At 43.1% G+C, this 18005-nt stretch overlaps 1 protein-coding gene across 1 annotated transcript in view; it reads left to right on the top strand.

The window, feature by feature from the left end:
* The window catches only part of LOC135542158 (FERM domain-containing protein 4B-like), a 71456-nt gene that overhangs the window by 11319 nt on the left and 42132 nt on the right, over window positions 1-18005 (top strand). The window lies entirely within an intron of this gene.

Raw genomic sequence — 18005 nt, 5'->3', positions numbered from 1 at the left:
GCATAGGCAAGATACATTAGATGGTATTGAGTACAGTATATACATATGAGATGAGTATGTAAACAAAGTGGCATAGTTAAAGTGGCTAGTGATACATGTATTACATAAAGATGTGGTAGATGATATAGAGTACAGTATATACGTATACATATGAGATGAATAATGTAGGGTATGTAAACATTATATTAGGTAGCATTGTTTAAAGTGGCTAGTGATATATTTTACATTTCCCATTAATTCCCATTATTAAAGTGGCTGGAGTTGAGTCAGTGTGTTGGCAGCAGCCACTCAATGTTAGTGGTGGCTGTTTAACAGTCTGATGGCCTTGAGATAGAAGCTGTTTTTCAGTCTCTCGGTCCCAGCTTTGATGCACCTGTACTGACCTTGCCTTCTGGATGATAGCGGGGTGAACAGGCAGTGGCTCGGGTGCTTGTTGTCCTTGATGATCTTTATGGCCTTCCTGTAACATCGGGTGGTGTAGGTGTCCTGGAGGGCAGGTAGTTTGCCCCCGGTGATGCGTTGTGCAGACCTCACTACCCTCTGGAGAGCCTTACGGTTGTGGGCAGAGCAGTTGCCGTACCAGGCGGTGATACAGCCCGTCGGGATGCTCTTGATTGTGCATCTGTAGAAGTTTGTGAGTGCTTTTGGTGCCAAGCCAAATTTCTTCAGCCTCCTGAGGTTGAAGAGGCGCTGCTGCGCCTTCTTCAAGATGCTGTCTGTGTGGGTGGACCAATTCAGTTTGTCTGTGATGTGTATGCCGAGGAATTTAAAACTTACTACCCTCTCCACTACTGTTCCATCGATGTGGATAGGGGGGTGTTCCCTCTGCTGTTTCCTGAAGTCCACAATCATCTCCTTAGTTTTGTTGACGTTGAGTGTGAGGTTATTTTCCTGACACCACACTCCGAGGGCCCTCACCTCCTCCCTGTAGGCCGTCTCGTCGTTGTTGGTAATCAAGCCTACCACTGTTGTGTCGTCCGCAAACTTGATGATTGAGTTGGAGGCGTGCGTGGCCACACAGTCGTGGGTGAACAGGGAGTACAGGAGAGGGCTCAGAACGCACCCTTGTGGGGCCCCAGTGTTGAGGATCAGCGGGTTGGAGATGTTGTTGCCTACCCTCACCACCTGGGGGCGGCCCGTCAGGAAGTCCAGTACCCAGTTGTACAGGGCGGGGTCGAGACCCAGGGTCTCGAGCTTGATGACAAGCTTGGAGGGTACTGTGGTGTTAAATGCCGAGCTGTAGTCGATGAACAGCATTCTCACATAGGTATTCCTCTTGTCCAGATGGGTTAGGGCATTGTGGTTGAGATTGCATCGTCTGTGGACCTATTTGGGCGGTAAGCAAATTGGAGTGGATCTAGGGTGTCAGGTAGGGTGTAGGTGATATGGTCCTTGACTAGTCTCTCAAAGCACTTCATGATGACGGAAGTGAGTGCTACGGGGCGGTAGTCGTTTAGCTCAGTTACCGTAGTTTTCTTGGGAACAGGAACAATGGTGGCCCTCTTGAAGCATGTGGGAACAGCCGACTGGGATAGGGATTGATTGAATATGTCCGTAAACACACCAGCCAGCTGGTCTGCGCATGCTCTGAGGGCGCTGCTGGGGATGCCGTCTGGGCCTGCAGCCTTGCGAGGGTTAACACGTTTAAATGTTTTACTCACCTCGGCTGCAGTGAAGGAGAGCCCGCATGTTTTCGTTGCAAGCCGTGTCAGTGGCACTGTATTGTCCTCAAAGCGGGCAAAAAAGTTATTTAGTCTACCTGGGAGCAAGACATCCTGGTCCGTGACAAGGCTGGTTTTCTTTTTGTAATCCGTGATTGACTGTAGACCCTGCCACATACCTCTTGTGTCTGAGCTGTTGAATTGAGATTCAACTTTGTCTCTATACTGACGCTTAGCTTGTTTGATTGCCTTGCGGAGGGAATAGCTGCACTGTTTGTATTCGGTCATGTTTCCGGTCACCTTGCCCTGATTAAAAGCAGTGGTTTGTGCTTTCAGTTTCACTCAAATGCTGCCATCAATCCACGGTTTCTGGTTTGGGAATGTTTTAATCGTTGCTATGGGAACGACATCTTCAACGCACGTTCTAATGAACTCGCACACCGAATCAGCGTATTCGTCAATGTTGTTGTCTGACGCAATACGAAACATATCCCAGTCCACGTGATGGAAGCAGTCTTGGAGTGTGGAATCAGATTGGTCGGACCAGCGTTGTACAGACCTCAGCGTGGGAGCTTCTTGTTTTAGTTTCTGTCTGTAGGCAGGGATCAACAAAATGGAGTCGTGGTCAGCTTTTCTGAAAGGAGGGCGGGGCAGGGCCTTATATACGTCGCGGAAGTTAGTATAGCAATGATCCAAGGTTTTGCCAGCCCTGGTTGCGCAATCGATATGCTGATACAATTTAGGGAGTCTTGTTTTCAGATTAGCCTTGTTAAAAACCCAGCTACAATGAATGCAGCCTCAGGATGTATGGATTCCAGTTTGCAAAGAGTCAAATAAAGTTCGTTAAGAGCCATCGATGTGTCTGCTTGGGGGGGAATATATACGGCTGTGATTATAATCGAAGAGAATTCCCTTGGTAGATAATGCGGTCGACATTTGATTGTGAGGAATTCTAAATCAGGTGAACAGAAGGATTTGAGTTCCTGTATGTTTCTGTGATCACACCACATCTCGTTAGCCATAAGGCATACGCCCCCGCCCCTCTTCTTACCAGAAAGATGTTTGTTTCTGTCAGCGCGATGCGTGAAGAAACCTGCTGGCTGCACCGACTCCGATAGCGTCTCTCCAGTGAGCCATGTTTCCGTGAAGCAAAGAACGTTACAGTCTCTGATGTCCCTCTGGATTACCTACCCTTGCTCGGATTTCATCAACCTTGTTGTCAAGAGACTGGACATTGGCGAGAAGTATACTAGGGAGTGGTGCATGATGTGCCCGTCTCCGGAGTCTGACCAGAAGACCGCCTCGTTTCCCTCTTTTACGAAGTCGTTTTTTTGGGTCGCCGGCTGGGATCCATTCCGTTGTCCTGGGTGAAAGGCAGAACACAGGATCCGCTTCGCTAAAGTCATATTCTTGGTCGTACTGATGGTGAGTTGACGCTGCTCTTATATTCAGTAGTTCTTCTCGACTGTATGTAATGAAACCTAAGATGACCTGGTGTACTAATGTAAGAAATAACACATAAAAATACTGCATAGTTTCCTAGGAACGCGAAGCGAGGCGGCCATCTCTGTTGGCGCCGGAAGTAATACTCTGACATAAATGCAAATGTAATCGAAAATCAAATCAAACATTTCATGAGTCCACAAGCTTGTGTTGTGCAACATTTCTATAGGCTATGCAATTGCGTGAGAAAACAAAGTTTTGATGGCCTCTATTAAAAAGAGGAGTATCCCATCAGCTTTCTATAGGCTAGAACTACTATATTTATTTCTCAACATTCCTAATGTTAAACACATTGCTTCGCTTTACAACAGGAGTATAGTCTACCTGGCTGGCATGAAAATGAACCACGGGAAAAGCGTCCTCCATTCCCTATTTAAGTGCATGACATGTTCTGAGACACGTGCATGAAAATGGTCCATTCTAAATCAAAACAAATTTCACACATATATTATATGTAAAGACAAGATTAAACCAAGAATAGTCTGATGGGTGACAATATTAGACTGTCACTTGTGAATGATGCCCAGCTTTTATGCAGTAAGGCAAGAAACAGCTCATGCCTTTTCAGCGACTTTTTCAGATCATAGTCCCTCAACTCATGTAGCCTAGCCCATAGGCCTATATGTTTTGATAAGGTTTTTATCACAACTAAAGTGGCCAAACAACTTCTTAAAATTAAGCATGTTAATCTGCTTTAGAACCGGTGTAGAGCCTAACTGGCATACATAATTGGCAAGTGAGTTTCAATTTTGGGGAAGATAATTTGTGGTCACTTTTGAGAATGGCGTTTTCCTGTTAATTAATTGCATTTTAGAACATTCGCGCATAGCCTACTATCGTGTGTGCATTGCTGCGCTCATAATGTGAAGAAATAGCCTAATAGTTGATCAACATTTTTAAGATAAACGTTCTGATCTGTTGCATCAGTTTCATTGCTTTTAAAACGCTTTTGGATGTGAGTGGTTGCATTAATTTGGGATCTATCACATTCCACAACTGTCCCAGACCTATGTTTGGAATATGGATTTCTCGCAATAGAATAGGTTAACTTTTGTACTGTGGTGGATAGTAGATTGACGTAGGCTAGTGGTTTTGCTGTTCATTAAGCCTACTCATCTTGTTGGTTGACGAAAAGTAAATATGGACCGTTCTAACATCTTAAATACGTGCTTTGGAATTCGATAAGAAGGATGCGCGCAGTTGCATCCTTGATGGGTCTGTCTTTTACTTCTAGCCTACTTCAAGAGCTGAGATAGATGCCTGTGAGGAGAACCTGATCACGTGTCGACATTGGCTAATAACAATTACCATATCTGAGAGAGCTATGCAAGTGATAGGTACTTCAGGAACATGCAGCTGGGAGAAGGGAATTATAATTATTATATCAACAACAGCCGCTGTCCGCAAAATGTATAGATTTATTTTATGGGGCATTATGGCAACACTAGGGGGATGCCACCAGGAAATTCAAGGCATTATCAAGTGCTTGTCAAATTGTGAATGAGAGACTGATGAAGTGTGTGCAGCCTGTGCAAGAAACAAAGCAGAACTCATGGCTTTCAACTTTTTTTCAAATCATCATTAGAGTCACATCATGCAGCCTTAGATTGTATAAAACATCTAAACATATAGCCCAACATTTGTATCACAATTAAATTTGCATAAATAACTAGAAATTGAGAATATGTTTCTTTGTTAACCGCTCAACACAGAATGTGCGCACTCCCTCAGAAATTGTTCGGAGAAAACATCCTATTTTATTCAGCTATGTTAAATTGTATTCTTCATACTATACAATAATGCCACAGACTTCTAAGCAAATCTTGTCTGCTCAAATCAAATCAAATCAAATTTATTTATATAGCCCTTCGTACATCAGCTGATATCTCAAAGTGCTGTACAGAAACCCAGCCTAAAACCCCAAACAGCAAGCAATGCAGGTGTAGAAGCACGGTGGCTAGGAAAAACTCCCTAGAAAAGCCAAAACCTAGGAAGAAACCTAGAGAGGAACCAGGCTATGTGGGGTGGCCAGTCCTCTTCTGGCTGTGCCGGGTAGAGATTATAACAGAACATGGCCAAGATGTTCAAATGTTCATAAATGACCAGCATGGTCGAATAATAATAAGGCAGAACAGTTGAAACTGGAGCAGCAGCACGGCCAGGTGGACTGGGGACAGCAAGGAGTCATCATGTCAAGTAGTCCTGGGGCATGGTCCTAGGGCTCAGGTCAGTTGAAACTGGAGCAGCAGCACGGCCAGGTGGACTGGGGACAACAAGGAGTCATCATGTCAGGTAGTCCTGGGGCATGGTCCTAGGGCTCAGGTCCTCCGAGAGAGAGAAGGAGAGAATTAGAGAACGCACACTTAGATTCACATAGGACACCAAATTGGACAGGAGAAGTACTCCAGATATAACAAACTGACCCCAGCCCCCCGACACATAAACTACTGCAGCATAAATACTGGAGGCTGAGACAGGAGGGGTCAGGAGACACTGTGGCCCCACCCGAGGACACCCCCGGACAGGGCCAAACAGGAAGGATATAACCCCACCCACTTTGCCAAAGCACAGCCCCCCACACCACTGGTCTGCTAAATGAACTAGTGCAGCCCACAGCCATATAGCATAGCCAGATCAAGGCCTAACATAAGAACAAGAGTATGCTATTCTGTTCTTCTGAAATATACTACATTTTCTTCATATCATGTTTAAAATGAATTATGAATGTATTGTGTAGGCTATATTAAGAGGATTTATTATACTTGTTAAAATGTAGATGTTCCAAAGGTCTGCATCAGTGGCTTGTAGGCTATGCGTGAAAGCCAGGAGATGCTAAATGTGTTTATGTTAAATAATGGTCAATTACCGTGAGACCGGCAGTCATTTGCTTGACAATCACCGGCGGACAAAGCTTCATGACCGCCACAGCCCTAGTTTAGCATTCAGAATAACCTTTTCGCTGGGTCCCTACAGACCTTCCTCTGGACACCATTCACATTACTGTGGAAATTGAATGCAGGATGGTGGTAATTCATCTATATTTACAGAACAAGGACGATGTCATTGCTGAACATGGCTATAAATAAAAACAGGCATTTTGCTATTGTGTTGAATAAAACGAGACAAGAAAAACGTATTTTACAACATGACTGAACAGGGATGTTTTGTTGACCAGGCATAGCATGACACTCATGTAATTTTATAGAATAAAGTCACTTCCTAAACAAATACAGTATGTCAGAGGAGTTAGACAATCAAGTATGAGATATCAGCATACATGTTATATGAACCATTATCTGTCTTTCTGTCTCTCTCTCTCTCTCTCTCTCTCACTTCTTTACTCTCTCTCACTTCTTTACTCTCTCCCTGTCTTTGTCTGTCTCTTAGGACCCCCACAGAGATCAGCCATTCATGACCTCCATCTCTTGCATATCATATTAAAACCCTGCAACTCCAGTTCATTTTTCCTCTCTCTAACAGCCTCTGCCTTTCTAAATCTCAGCAGCACCCACAATCCCTTGGGGCCGGGGGCTTATTTGATGAGGGCAGACAGTGTGCGGCTGACACCATGGCCTGCGTCCCACCCCCTCAGCCCCCTCAGCTCAGAGGCATCTGGGTTATGCACACAGGGTTTGTCACAGGCCTCCAGTAGGCCTCAGAGCAGTGTCCTGGAAAGCAGAGAACCAGGTCCCAAATCCCTGGTCATAACAGACATCTCAATGGGGCGGTGTTGGCAGTACTGACCCCCTGACCCTTCTCCCTTTCCTCCACCCCTTGCCAGGCTGCACAAAGCAGGGCTTGACTGTACCGCCCCACCACACACAAAAAGCTTTTCTCTCTCTCTCTCATTCACCAACTGGAGCTTAATCACATGACTTTAATGGGGTATTATTGAGTCTTGTGTGTGTATTAAACATATGCACTGAGAACTTTCCTTAAACACACAATGGGGACCTCTCAGTCACAGACATACTGGGAAAGAAAATACAAATCCTTCTCAGAATCTATAGTTTCATCCCTGGTTGATTGAATGCAGAATGTGTGCTTAATAGCAACCATTCTGAATAGAGAGAGCTTATTGGAGCACAGGGGGAGAGTAAGTTATTAGACTTTATTTCATTTGGTAAACACTACAACGTACGAGACATGTAGCATAGTAATCAAGCGATCACTTATGCATAACTGCTAGACTTGATTATTTGAAGTGCTTTAATCCACTCATGTTTGATTTATGACTACAAAATGTTCCCATCGGGATATCATGGTCTGGAACAGATTAGACACCTGCTCTGCTTCTGAACAGAGGCAGCAGTCAGGATACTTTCCATGTATAGCCATGGCACTGTCCCCGTCACTCTGAAGGCATGGCATGGGCGTCATCTCTGAGAGGAAAGGGAATGCCAACGCTGTCCACCATGCTGTCCTTGCCTCAACCGTACTGTACTGTACGTGTTCGTGTCCTAGCCTGCCTGCCTGTCAGCTGTAGCTCTGTATGTGGAATGGGGCTGTGGCCCGTCAGCTGTAGCTGTGTGTCAGCAGCTGTTGCCCTGTGCTGAAGTTGTATGTCTGCTGCTGTGGGAGGCCATCCTCTTTTAGACAATTAACGGAGCGCTTACAGAACGTGGTAATTGCCATCCTAATGAAATTAGCTAGGGGACACAGATGCTTGATGATCACGGCAGCAATGTCATGCCCTCATTGTGTTCCCTATAGACCCAAGCCTATTAATACTGATAAGTTATGGAATTGGACTGAGAGGTATCTAAATTGAAACAGACATTCGCTGCCGCAGTACCAGAGCCAGAGCACGCCTGAGGTGTGTAATCGTCTCCACAAAGCACCCGCTAGTCAGATGAAAACGCTATGTGAATAATTGTCAGGTGACACTCAAGACTATTATGTACTCCTTAAAAGGGATAAATCATCCACTGATTTGGCCTCGTTTTTTTGGCTTGCTCCTCCTGAAATGCTGGCGGCCATGACAGAAGCCAAATGTGAGTTGGCTTGGGGGTGTGGTTTGATAAGGGGTGTCAGAACCTTGCCCGCAGCTGTTTCGCCACACTCAATTACAACAAACAAACCTCTTGCAGGCTGTGTTCAATAACTACAGGCAGATGCATGGTGAGATGCCAGAGGACGCTTTGAATAGGTTAGTAGCCTCCAGAGTAATATGAGAATGCAATTGCTGAGTTTATGTAGATATTTTAAACTAAGTGTTTTTGATAACTTTAAAATGTATTACCTTTTTTTATTGACCTTTATTTAACTAGGCAAGTCAGTTACTGCGCCTATTGGCATTTTGTCTGGTGGTAATGGGGTAACTAAGCAAACATGTCAGTGGTCATACCTTCCTTTCTGGTGTCCTGTATACAACAGGAGTTCCCTGATCCTAGTGCAGAATACACAGGGTTTCTCCCTCCACATATTGACTGATAGCATTCAATTCAATAATTTAAAAAAGACTCCATCACATCTTGCAAGTCTCCAAGTGCTGGCTCCATAGATGCATTTGTGAACATCAATTACCAATGGCAGTTAGGATAGATGATATCTGACAAGGTCTTTGTGAGGTCTTTGCAAGAGCCCCATTGATGGTCATCGCAGTGTAGATCAGTGAAATAGAATGGTCAACACAGCGATCAGGCTGGTTCCACCAGGCTAGGTTATGAAGGTGAATTGGGAATAAACTCTAAATGGTTTTGACCTTTGACCAGGTCAAATATCACCAACCTGATTAAAGTGTCCTCCCTGTTCCTTTTATAGGAATCCTCACAGCTGGTCTTCTCTATGTTGCATGTTCAGCTGCAAACTGGGCATCTCTCAAACAACTGCAGCAGGGAGTCCTCATAAACAATATACTTCCTCAACTTATGAGGTGGCCTGCAGGGCCTGTGACAAGGTGATACAGCAGACAGCCAAGTGGTGAATTGCATTTTGTTATCAAGAAAGAACAAAGCTTTTTGATAATGCACTTCACAACCAAAATTACTCTACCACTTGTATCTGCTTGGCTGGTTAATTAATCTACTAGTAACTTTCAACAACTTTTCACATAACACACCATTGTTAATGAAGCTGTCTGTCATCAGGGCAGTGACTCGGGTCACTGTCAGAGGCCTCATGATGGCGTGTCCTTTTCACAGGAGTCAAGGGAGACACTGGCAGTAACGGAGGTGGTGTCACAGGGGTATTTGTGTCGCATGATACTTATTCTGAGCTTGTCTGACAAGCTGTGAAAAGTGAATTAAATTATATTTGGAGGTCACTAAACCATTGCAATCACATTGCCTGACATGTTATGATACCCCTCTTTGCTCCTTCTGGTAGGTCCCAGCATCTGTTCATGACCAGGGATCCAACTGTGCAAACAGGGTCAATGATTGTCATCAAACCTCAATTAAAAATAGATCTTGAGAAATAACCGTCTAGTTTGGAAGCTAATTCTGTGCTTTACAGATGTAGACTGACTGGCTCCAAATTGGATTAGATTCAGGCTGGTGATGACGATACACTATGCAACCAACTGTGACATGTTTTGCTAATGCCATGGGTTGGTTTGGGATTGTTGCTGCTACTTAGTACCATAGAGATCCTATTAAATTACTAGAGGGGCTGTGTCATCAACCCTCAAAGTTCCAGAATGGGGTGAAAATGGCAGCCATATTGGTCAGGGAGAAATCCAAACCAGTCTAATTGGAATTAAAGGCAGTAGAGCGATAATCCAGATTTTACTTATGCGGGAAAATAAAAGGGATGTGAATATCAGAAATTGTGGAAGAATTATTGTCAACCAAAAATGGTTATATAATTCTAAATACAATTGACAGGTTTTACACATTTTCTATTTTTAAATGGCCTCTAAAATATACATACAGTGGGGAGAACAAGTATTTGATACACTGCCGATGTTGCAGGTTTTCCTACTTACAAAGCATGTAGAGGTCTGTTATTTTTATCATAGGTACACTTCAACAAAAATCCAGAAAATCACATTGTATGATTTTTAAGTAATTAACTTGCATTTTATTGCATGACATAATTATTTGATACATCAGAAAAGCACAACTTATTATTTGGTACAGAAACCCTTGTTTGCAATTACAGAGATCATACGTTTCCTGTAGTTCTTGACCAGGTTTGCACACACTGCAGCAGGGATTTTGGCCCACTCCTCCATACAGACCTTCTGCAGAACCTTCAGGTTTCGGGGCTGTCGCTGGGCAATGCGGACTTTCAGCTCCATCCAAAGATTTTCTATTGGATTCAGGTCTGGAGACTGGCTAGGCCACTCCAGGACCTTGAGATGCTTCTTACGGAGCCACTCCTTAGTTGCCCTGGCTGTGTGTTTCAGGTTGTTGTCATGCTGGAAGACCCAGCCATGACCCATCTTCAATGCTCTTACTGAGGGAAGGAAGTTGTTGGCCAAGATCTCGCGATACATGGCCCATCCATCCTCCCCTCAATACGGTGCAGTCGTCCTGTGCAAAAAAGCATCCCCAAAGAATGATGTTTCCACACATGATGGTGTTCTTGGGGTTGTACTCTTCCTTCTACTTCCTCCAAACACAGCGAGTGGAGTTCAGACCACATGACCTTCTCCCATTCCTCCTCCGGGTCATCCAGATGGTCATTGGCAAACTTCAGACGGGCCTGGACATGCGCTGGCTTGAGCAGGGGAACCTTGCGTGCGCTGCAGGATTTTAATCCATGACGGCGTAGTGTGTTACTAATGGTTTTCTTTGAGACTGTGGTCCCAGCTCTCTTCAGGTCATTGACCAGGTCCTGCCGTGTAGTTCTGGGCTGATCCCTCACCTTCCTCATGATCATTGATGCCCCGTAAGGTGAGATCTTGCATGGAGCTCCAGACCGAGGGTGATTGACCGTCATCTTGAACTTCTTCCATTTTCTAATAATTGCGCCAACAGTTGTTGCCTTCTCACCAAGCTGCTTGCCTATTGTCCTGTAGCCCATCCCAGCCTTGTGCAGGTCTACAATTTTATCTCTGATGTCCTTACACAGCTCTCTGGTCTTTGCTATTGTGGAGAGGTTGGAGTCTGTTTGATTGAGGGTGTGGACAGATGTCTTTTATACAGGTAACAAGTTCAAACAGGTGCAGTTAATACAGGTAATGAGTGGAGAACAGGATGGCTTCTTAAAGAAAAACTAACAGGTCTGTGAGAGCCGGAATTCTTACTGGTTGGTAGGTGATCAAATACTTATGTCATGCAAATTAATTACTTAACAATTATAGAATGTGATTGTCTGGATTTTTATTTTAGATTCCGTCTCTCACAGTTGAAGTGTACCTATGATAAAAATTACTGACGTCTACATGCTTTGTAAGTAGGAAAACCTGTAAAATTGGCAGTGTATCAAATACTTGTACTCCCTACTGTACATACACAGTGCCTTTGGAAAGTATCTCTGTACTTTGCTCCGTTTATCTGTGATTCGATCCTGACTCGTCTCCCAGTCCCTCCTGATGAAAAACATCCCCACAGCATGTTGCTGCCACCACCATGCTTCACCGTAGGAATGGTGCCAGGTTTCCTCCCAACGTGACACTTGGCATTCAGGCCAAAGAGTTCTATCTTGGTTTCATCAGACCAAAGCATCTTGTTTCTCATGGTCTGAGAGTTTTTTAGGTGCAATTTGGCAAACTCCAAGTGGCCTGTCATGTGCCTTTTTACTGAGAGTGGCTACCGTCTGGCTACCGTCGAGTGCTGCAGAGATGGTTGTCCTTCTGGAAGCTTCTCCCATCTCCACCGAGGAACTCTAGAGCTCTGTCAGAGTGGCCATCGGGTTCTTGGTCACCTCCCTGACCAAGGCCCTTCTCTCCTGATTGCTCAGTTTGGCTTGGGCGGCCAGCTCTAGGAAGAGTCTTGGTGGTTCCAAACCTCTTCCATTTAAGAATGATGGAGGCCACTGTGTTCTTGGGGACCTTCAATGCTGCAGAAATGTTTTGGTACCCTTCCCCAGATCTGTGCTTCGACACAATCCTGTCTTGGAGCTCTACAGACAATTCCTTCGACCCCATGGCTTGGTTTATGCCCTGACATGCACTGTTAACTGTGGGAACTTATATAGACAGGTGTGTGCCTTCACAAATCATGTCCAATCAACTGAATTTACAACCGATGGACTCCAATCAAGTTGTAGAAACAGCTCAAGGGTGATCAATGGAAACATGATGCACCTGAGCTCAATTTCGAGTCTCATAGCAAAGGATCTAAATACATACAGTACCAGTCAAAAGTTTGTACACACCTACACATTCAAAAGTTCTACATTTTAGAATAATAGTGAAGACATTTAAACTATGAAAAACTATGAAATAACACATATGGAATCATGCAGTAACCAAGAAAGTGTTAAACAAATAAAAATATATTTGAGATTTGAGATTCTTCAAAGTAGCCACCATTTGCCTGGGTCACAGCTATGCACACTCTTGGCATTCTATAAACCAGCTTCATGAGGTAGTCACCTGGAATGCATTTCAATTAAGAGGTGTGCCTTGTTAAAAGTTAATTTTCTTTCCTTCTTAATATGTTTGAGCTAATCAGTTGTGTTGTGACAAGGTAGGGTTGGTATACAGAAGCCCTATTTGGTAAAAGACCAAGTCCATATTATGGCAAGAACAGCTCAAATAAGCAAAGCAAAATTACAGTCCATCATTACTTTAAGACATGAAGGTCAGTCAACTCTGGACATTTCAAGAACTTTGAAATTGTCTTCAAGTGCAGTTGCAAGAACCATCAAGCTCTATGATGAAACTGGCTCTCATGAACACTGGCACAGTTACCTCTGCTGCAGAGGATAAGTTCATTAGAGTTAACTACACCTCAGATTGCAGCCCAAAGTAATAGACACATCTTAGCATCAGCTGTTCAGAGGAGACTGCTTAGATCAGGCCTTCATGATTGATTTGCTGCAAAGAAACCACTACTAAACGAATAATAAGAAGAGACTTGTTTGAGCCAAGAAACACAAGCAATGGACATTAGACCAGTGGAATTCTGTCCTTTGGTCTGATGAGTGCAAATGTGAGGGTTTTGGTTCCAACCGTTGTCTTTGTGAGATGCAGAGTAGGTGAACAGATTATCTCCGCATGTGTGGTTCACATCGTGAAGCATGGAGGAGGAGGAGTGATGATGTCTGTCTTTAATGGTGACACTGTCTGATTAATTTAGAGTTCAAGGCAAACTTAACCAGCATGGCTACCACAGCATTCTGCAGCAATACGCCATCCCATCTGGTTTGCGCTTCGTGGGACTATCATTTGTTTTTCAACAGGACAATGACCCAAAACACTCCTCCAGGCGGTGTAAGGGCTATTTGACCAAGAAGTAGAGTGATGGAGTGTTGCATCAGATGACCTGCCCTCCACAATCACCTGACCGCAACCCAATTGAGATGATTTTGGATGAGTTGGACCGCAGAGTGAAGAAAAAGCAGCCAACAAGTGCTCAGCATATGTGAGAACTCCTTCAAGACTGTTGGAAAAGCATTCCAGGTGAAGCTGGTTGAGAGAGTGCCAAGAGTGTGCTAAGCTATCATCAAGGCAAAGGGTGGCTACTTTGAAGAATCTAAAATCTAAAGTATATTTTGATTGAACATTTTTTTGGTTAATACATGATTCCATGTGGGGGTTTTTTCATAGTGTTGATGTCTTCTGTTATTCTACAATGTATAAAATAGTACAAAGAAAGAAACCCTTGAATGAGTAGATGTGTCCAAACGTTTGACTGGTACTGTATGTAAATAAGGTATTTTTGTTTTTTAATACATTTGCAAACATTTCTAAAATCCTGTTTTTGCTTTGTCATTATGGGGGGGGGGGGGGGGGTATTGTGTGTAGAAATGGTTTTATTTAATCCATTTTAGAATAAGGCTGTAACATAACAATATGGAAAAAGTAAAGGGGTCTAAATACTTTCCGAAGGCTGTGTGTGTGTGTGTGTGTGTGTGTATGTGTATATATATATATATATATATTTGTTTTATTGGAAAGCTGTTTTCTTGTCTGCATTGTTTTAATGGAATATTGGCAGTGAATTTGAAAAATGTATAAAATCATTCCTCTAAAACTGTCTGGCTAGCTAGCTAACGAACATATGGTGCAGATAAATTGTTCAAATTCATTTTTTTACACTATCTTATCCAGTGGTGGTCGGTGCCGTTTAAGAAAAATAAATGTATGAGCCTTATTTCTATTACAGCATATCGGATGACTGTCATTCATATTCCATTCACCCAGCCCAATGTAACATCCATAGGTTTAGGCTACTACATTATGCTCCAATTTTCCCTGTACCCATCATGAGGTTGCTACAACCTAGCTTTTTAATTAAAGTTTACAATGTAGGTGCAAAGGTCGAGAGAAAAATTGGAGTAATCAAGGTGACAGTGACACATTCAGTAACGCCTTGCACACTCTTGCCTGCATCTAGCTGACCTAGGGTGTAATCATTAGTCCAACAGTTGCAAACAAGAGTTTCTATTGGACAAATTCATGTATGTTTATTCCCGTTTCGTTCTGTTTGCTTCCGTTTTAAGAAATGTTTTTCAACACAATCAGCAGAATTAATACGTCCCTGATCACACGCAAACACGATTCACTTTCATAGCAGCCACATACAAGCAGCATCATCCCTTTGCTCATTATATAATTCCTTCTCACATCTACATGCTCCCTTCCTCTAACCTTTTCCCTTCGCTTGTGCACTGCAGTGCACAACATATCAGCTGTCTGTGAACAGGCGAAAAAAACATTCCGAGCCAAACATTCATATCACAACTGCTACACACAGCCTAAATCGTTGTTTCCATTTTAGCTAATGTCATAGTCAACATAGCTACTAGAACTAACACATTAGTTAACCCGCTGCAATCATGCAGTACAGTTTAAAGTCAGCAAGCTGTTTAGCAGTTACACCGGCAGGCCCCGGTGGCAATAAATTAATAAAATCAAGAGCCTGAGGTCTGCCGTCATGTTAAGTATGTTACTGTATAGCTACTGTATTCCAATTTAGGCATTTATCAGTGCTATTTTCAACCCGTATACAGGTATAGGTGTAAAAGGCTACACTGGATCAGGGATCTCCAACGCCTGTTCTGGAGCGCAACAGGATGTGCAGGCTTTTGTTTCAGCCCAGCACTAACACTGTGGGCTAGAACAAAAGGACAAATGTAGACAACTGCCTTACTCTTATTCAGTAGTGGAATCTAGTCTAGTAGTGTGATATTACTCCGCCTACTGGTGATTTCTGGAAACTGCAGTATGTTCAACAAGGCAGCAGTTCCCTGATTCTCCACACAACAATAGATTGTATTCTGGTTGTTAGAAGAGAAAAAGCACACTCTTGAAGTCATGAGGACAATAATTAGCACAGAAATAAATTGATTCCTCTGTGGAGCATTTATGACTTGGAGGGGGCTTGTCAGTGATGTGTTTATGAGAATGACCTCAGAGTGAAGAGCGGGCCAGAGTGTGAGGTCATGCTGCAGTCAGTGGTACCAGCCTCTCCAGTGTGTCTGTCATTATGGAGACATATGGGTGAATGAGCGTGAGAGGGACAGCTGGGGCTGTCCACTCACAGTGCGAGAGGAAAAGATAGATCCATACTTTCTTTCATCAGGGACTATAGGGAAATATGTAAGGTTTCCCAGATCAGTGTAGCAGATAACACTGCTCCTCTGCGTTGTATCACCACCACCATTCTTCAAAAGGCCCAGATGAACTGGAAATGTGGATTTTGTGTGGGAGGTAGTCTCATTCCCTTACAGTGCACTATAAGATTGGCAAAGGGAGTCTAGTGTGAGGGGGAAATGTCAAGCTGGACTGAGGCGTCCATTTATAGAGCTGAATAGAATCTCCTCTTAAGACATGGGCATGGCTGATTTTTAGGAATGGATAAAGAGTGGTTACTCCCAATGAGAGGTATACGGTTCTTACTTTCCTCTGAATTCACAGACAGTTTCTTGTTTTGGTCTCACCCCTATCTCTACCGCAAAGCTGCCGACTGGATAAAAATCACACATGGACATCAGCTGTGAATAGCAGGCACCTGCAGGCATTGTGTGTGTGTGTGTGTTTTGGCCTCTGGCTTGGCTGTTATTTTGTCTCTCTATGGAAGACAGCCCCTGTACAGCCATATGTTTTCTAGGAGCAAACAGACCTTTCCCCTCTCACTGTGGAGGGAATCATGTGGATACTGCCTTGTCCAAGTCTCTGGACAGTATGGGATAGTAGATACAGTTAGACGGAATGACACTTTACTTAAAGTAGTATGTCATCTATAGGTCCTGCACCGGTTTTACAATGTATGTTCTTGCTTTATCTAGCGAACACAGGCTACTCTTTTTATCAAACCCATGTTTTGAATATACAATTTGAAATATTAACCAGAAAGTTTTTTTTTTTTGTAATTTTGTCGTCGAGATGGAATAATTAAATTCCTCCTGAAGGTATTTTCATAATGGAGCAAGATGTTAAAGCTACAATGCAGTGCCATACACTGTGCTTTTATCTGTAGCAGATGCATTATTACAAAATGGTTAATGTTTTTGCGTGTGTGATTGTTTAGTTCAATAAGTGTTTGTCTTCACCGCACTAGAAAACTATAACTATAAGATTTAAAGAATGTCCTTCCAGTCAGAACAATGGGCAGAAGGCACAGATGATGAGAGATTTTCGATAGATGACCGTTTACACTTCTGAAACTGCGACATCATCATGCTCGTCACAATCCTTCAGCTGCTAATGTTCTGTGGACAGTGCTGCTTGGGAACATTTGATTAGCCCATTTTTATGATGTAGCCAATGGTTTAGCATTGCTTTTTACCCCAACAGTAATCAGGACCGTTATGAGTATTCACTCAACTTTGTTTCGGATGATCACTCGGATGTTGTTCAGAGGGCTTTGCAACATGTCCTGTTGTACGTTTTGACTGCAGAATCTTTTGTGTTCTATGAGACTCGGATCACTCAAATAAACAGCAGGATATTGTTTCCAGATGAGACACATCGTCCGACTGAACTATAGACTTATATAATTGGGACTCTATAGCCAAGAACACATTTTTCTCTCTTTTCACTTGTTTTCTTCAGTTTCTGTCAGAATGGTGTGTGGTTCTTTGGGAAAATATGAAGATCCTTCTTTGCTAAAAGGAATGTAAAAATGCTTATTCTAAATAAAATAAATAATTAGTATTTTTTTCCCCCCACAGTATGTCAATGGTCAATGTTTGAAATGAAAAGCAAATCTATGGAAACTACTTTTCCTAAGCTATAGCCATTTCATTCGGTTTATTCTCAATTTCCAACATTTGACATTTTCAAAAGGAAGACAGTTTTAGTAATAGTGTTTCTGCTGTACTGCCTCTGCTGGTCCAAATCACACAGGTTATTTTGAGTCTTCCTGTGGAATATGATGGGCGGAGACAGCTGCTCTCTTTAGGAAACTGCACCCGGAGTACTTTACAGAGAAAATGAATGACCTTCAGAAACCATCCTGAATCACTCAAATCTATAACAATATCTAATGTGATATGAGATATTAATTTAATATCCCTGATAATAAGTGAACAACTACAGTACACTGTGTGCCTAAAGACTTGGCATCAGAGATTCCCTATCTAAGTTAACAACACAGTAGGAAACCTCAAGAAAAAAAAACGATCCTGCTAGTCAAAGAAAATAGAATGTTTATGAGGCAGAGATGGAGGGATTGAGCTGTCCGTCAGTCTGTGTGTGTGTGCAGTATGTGTGTGTAAAGTGTGTTTATGTGGTAAGCAGACCAAGCTTCTTTAGGCTGGTTCTCTGTGGCTTTGTCCTGC

The sequence above is a fragment of the Oncorhynchus masou genome, chromosome 6 (assembly GCF_036934945.1).
Source record: "Oncorhynchus masou masou isolate Uvic2021 chromosome 6, UVic_Omas_1.1, whole genome shotgun sequence".
NCBI classification, from domain to species: domain Eukaryota; kingdom Metazoa; phylum Chordata; class Actinopteri; order Salmoniformes; family Salmonidae; genus Oncorhynchus; species Oncorhynchus masou.
This window is presented reverse-complemented; position numbering and strand designations above follow the sequence as displayed.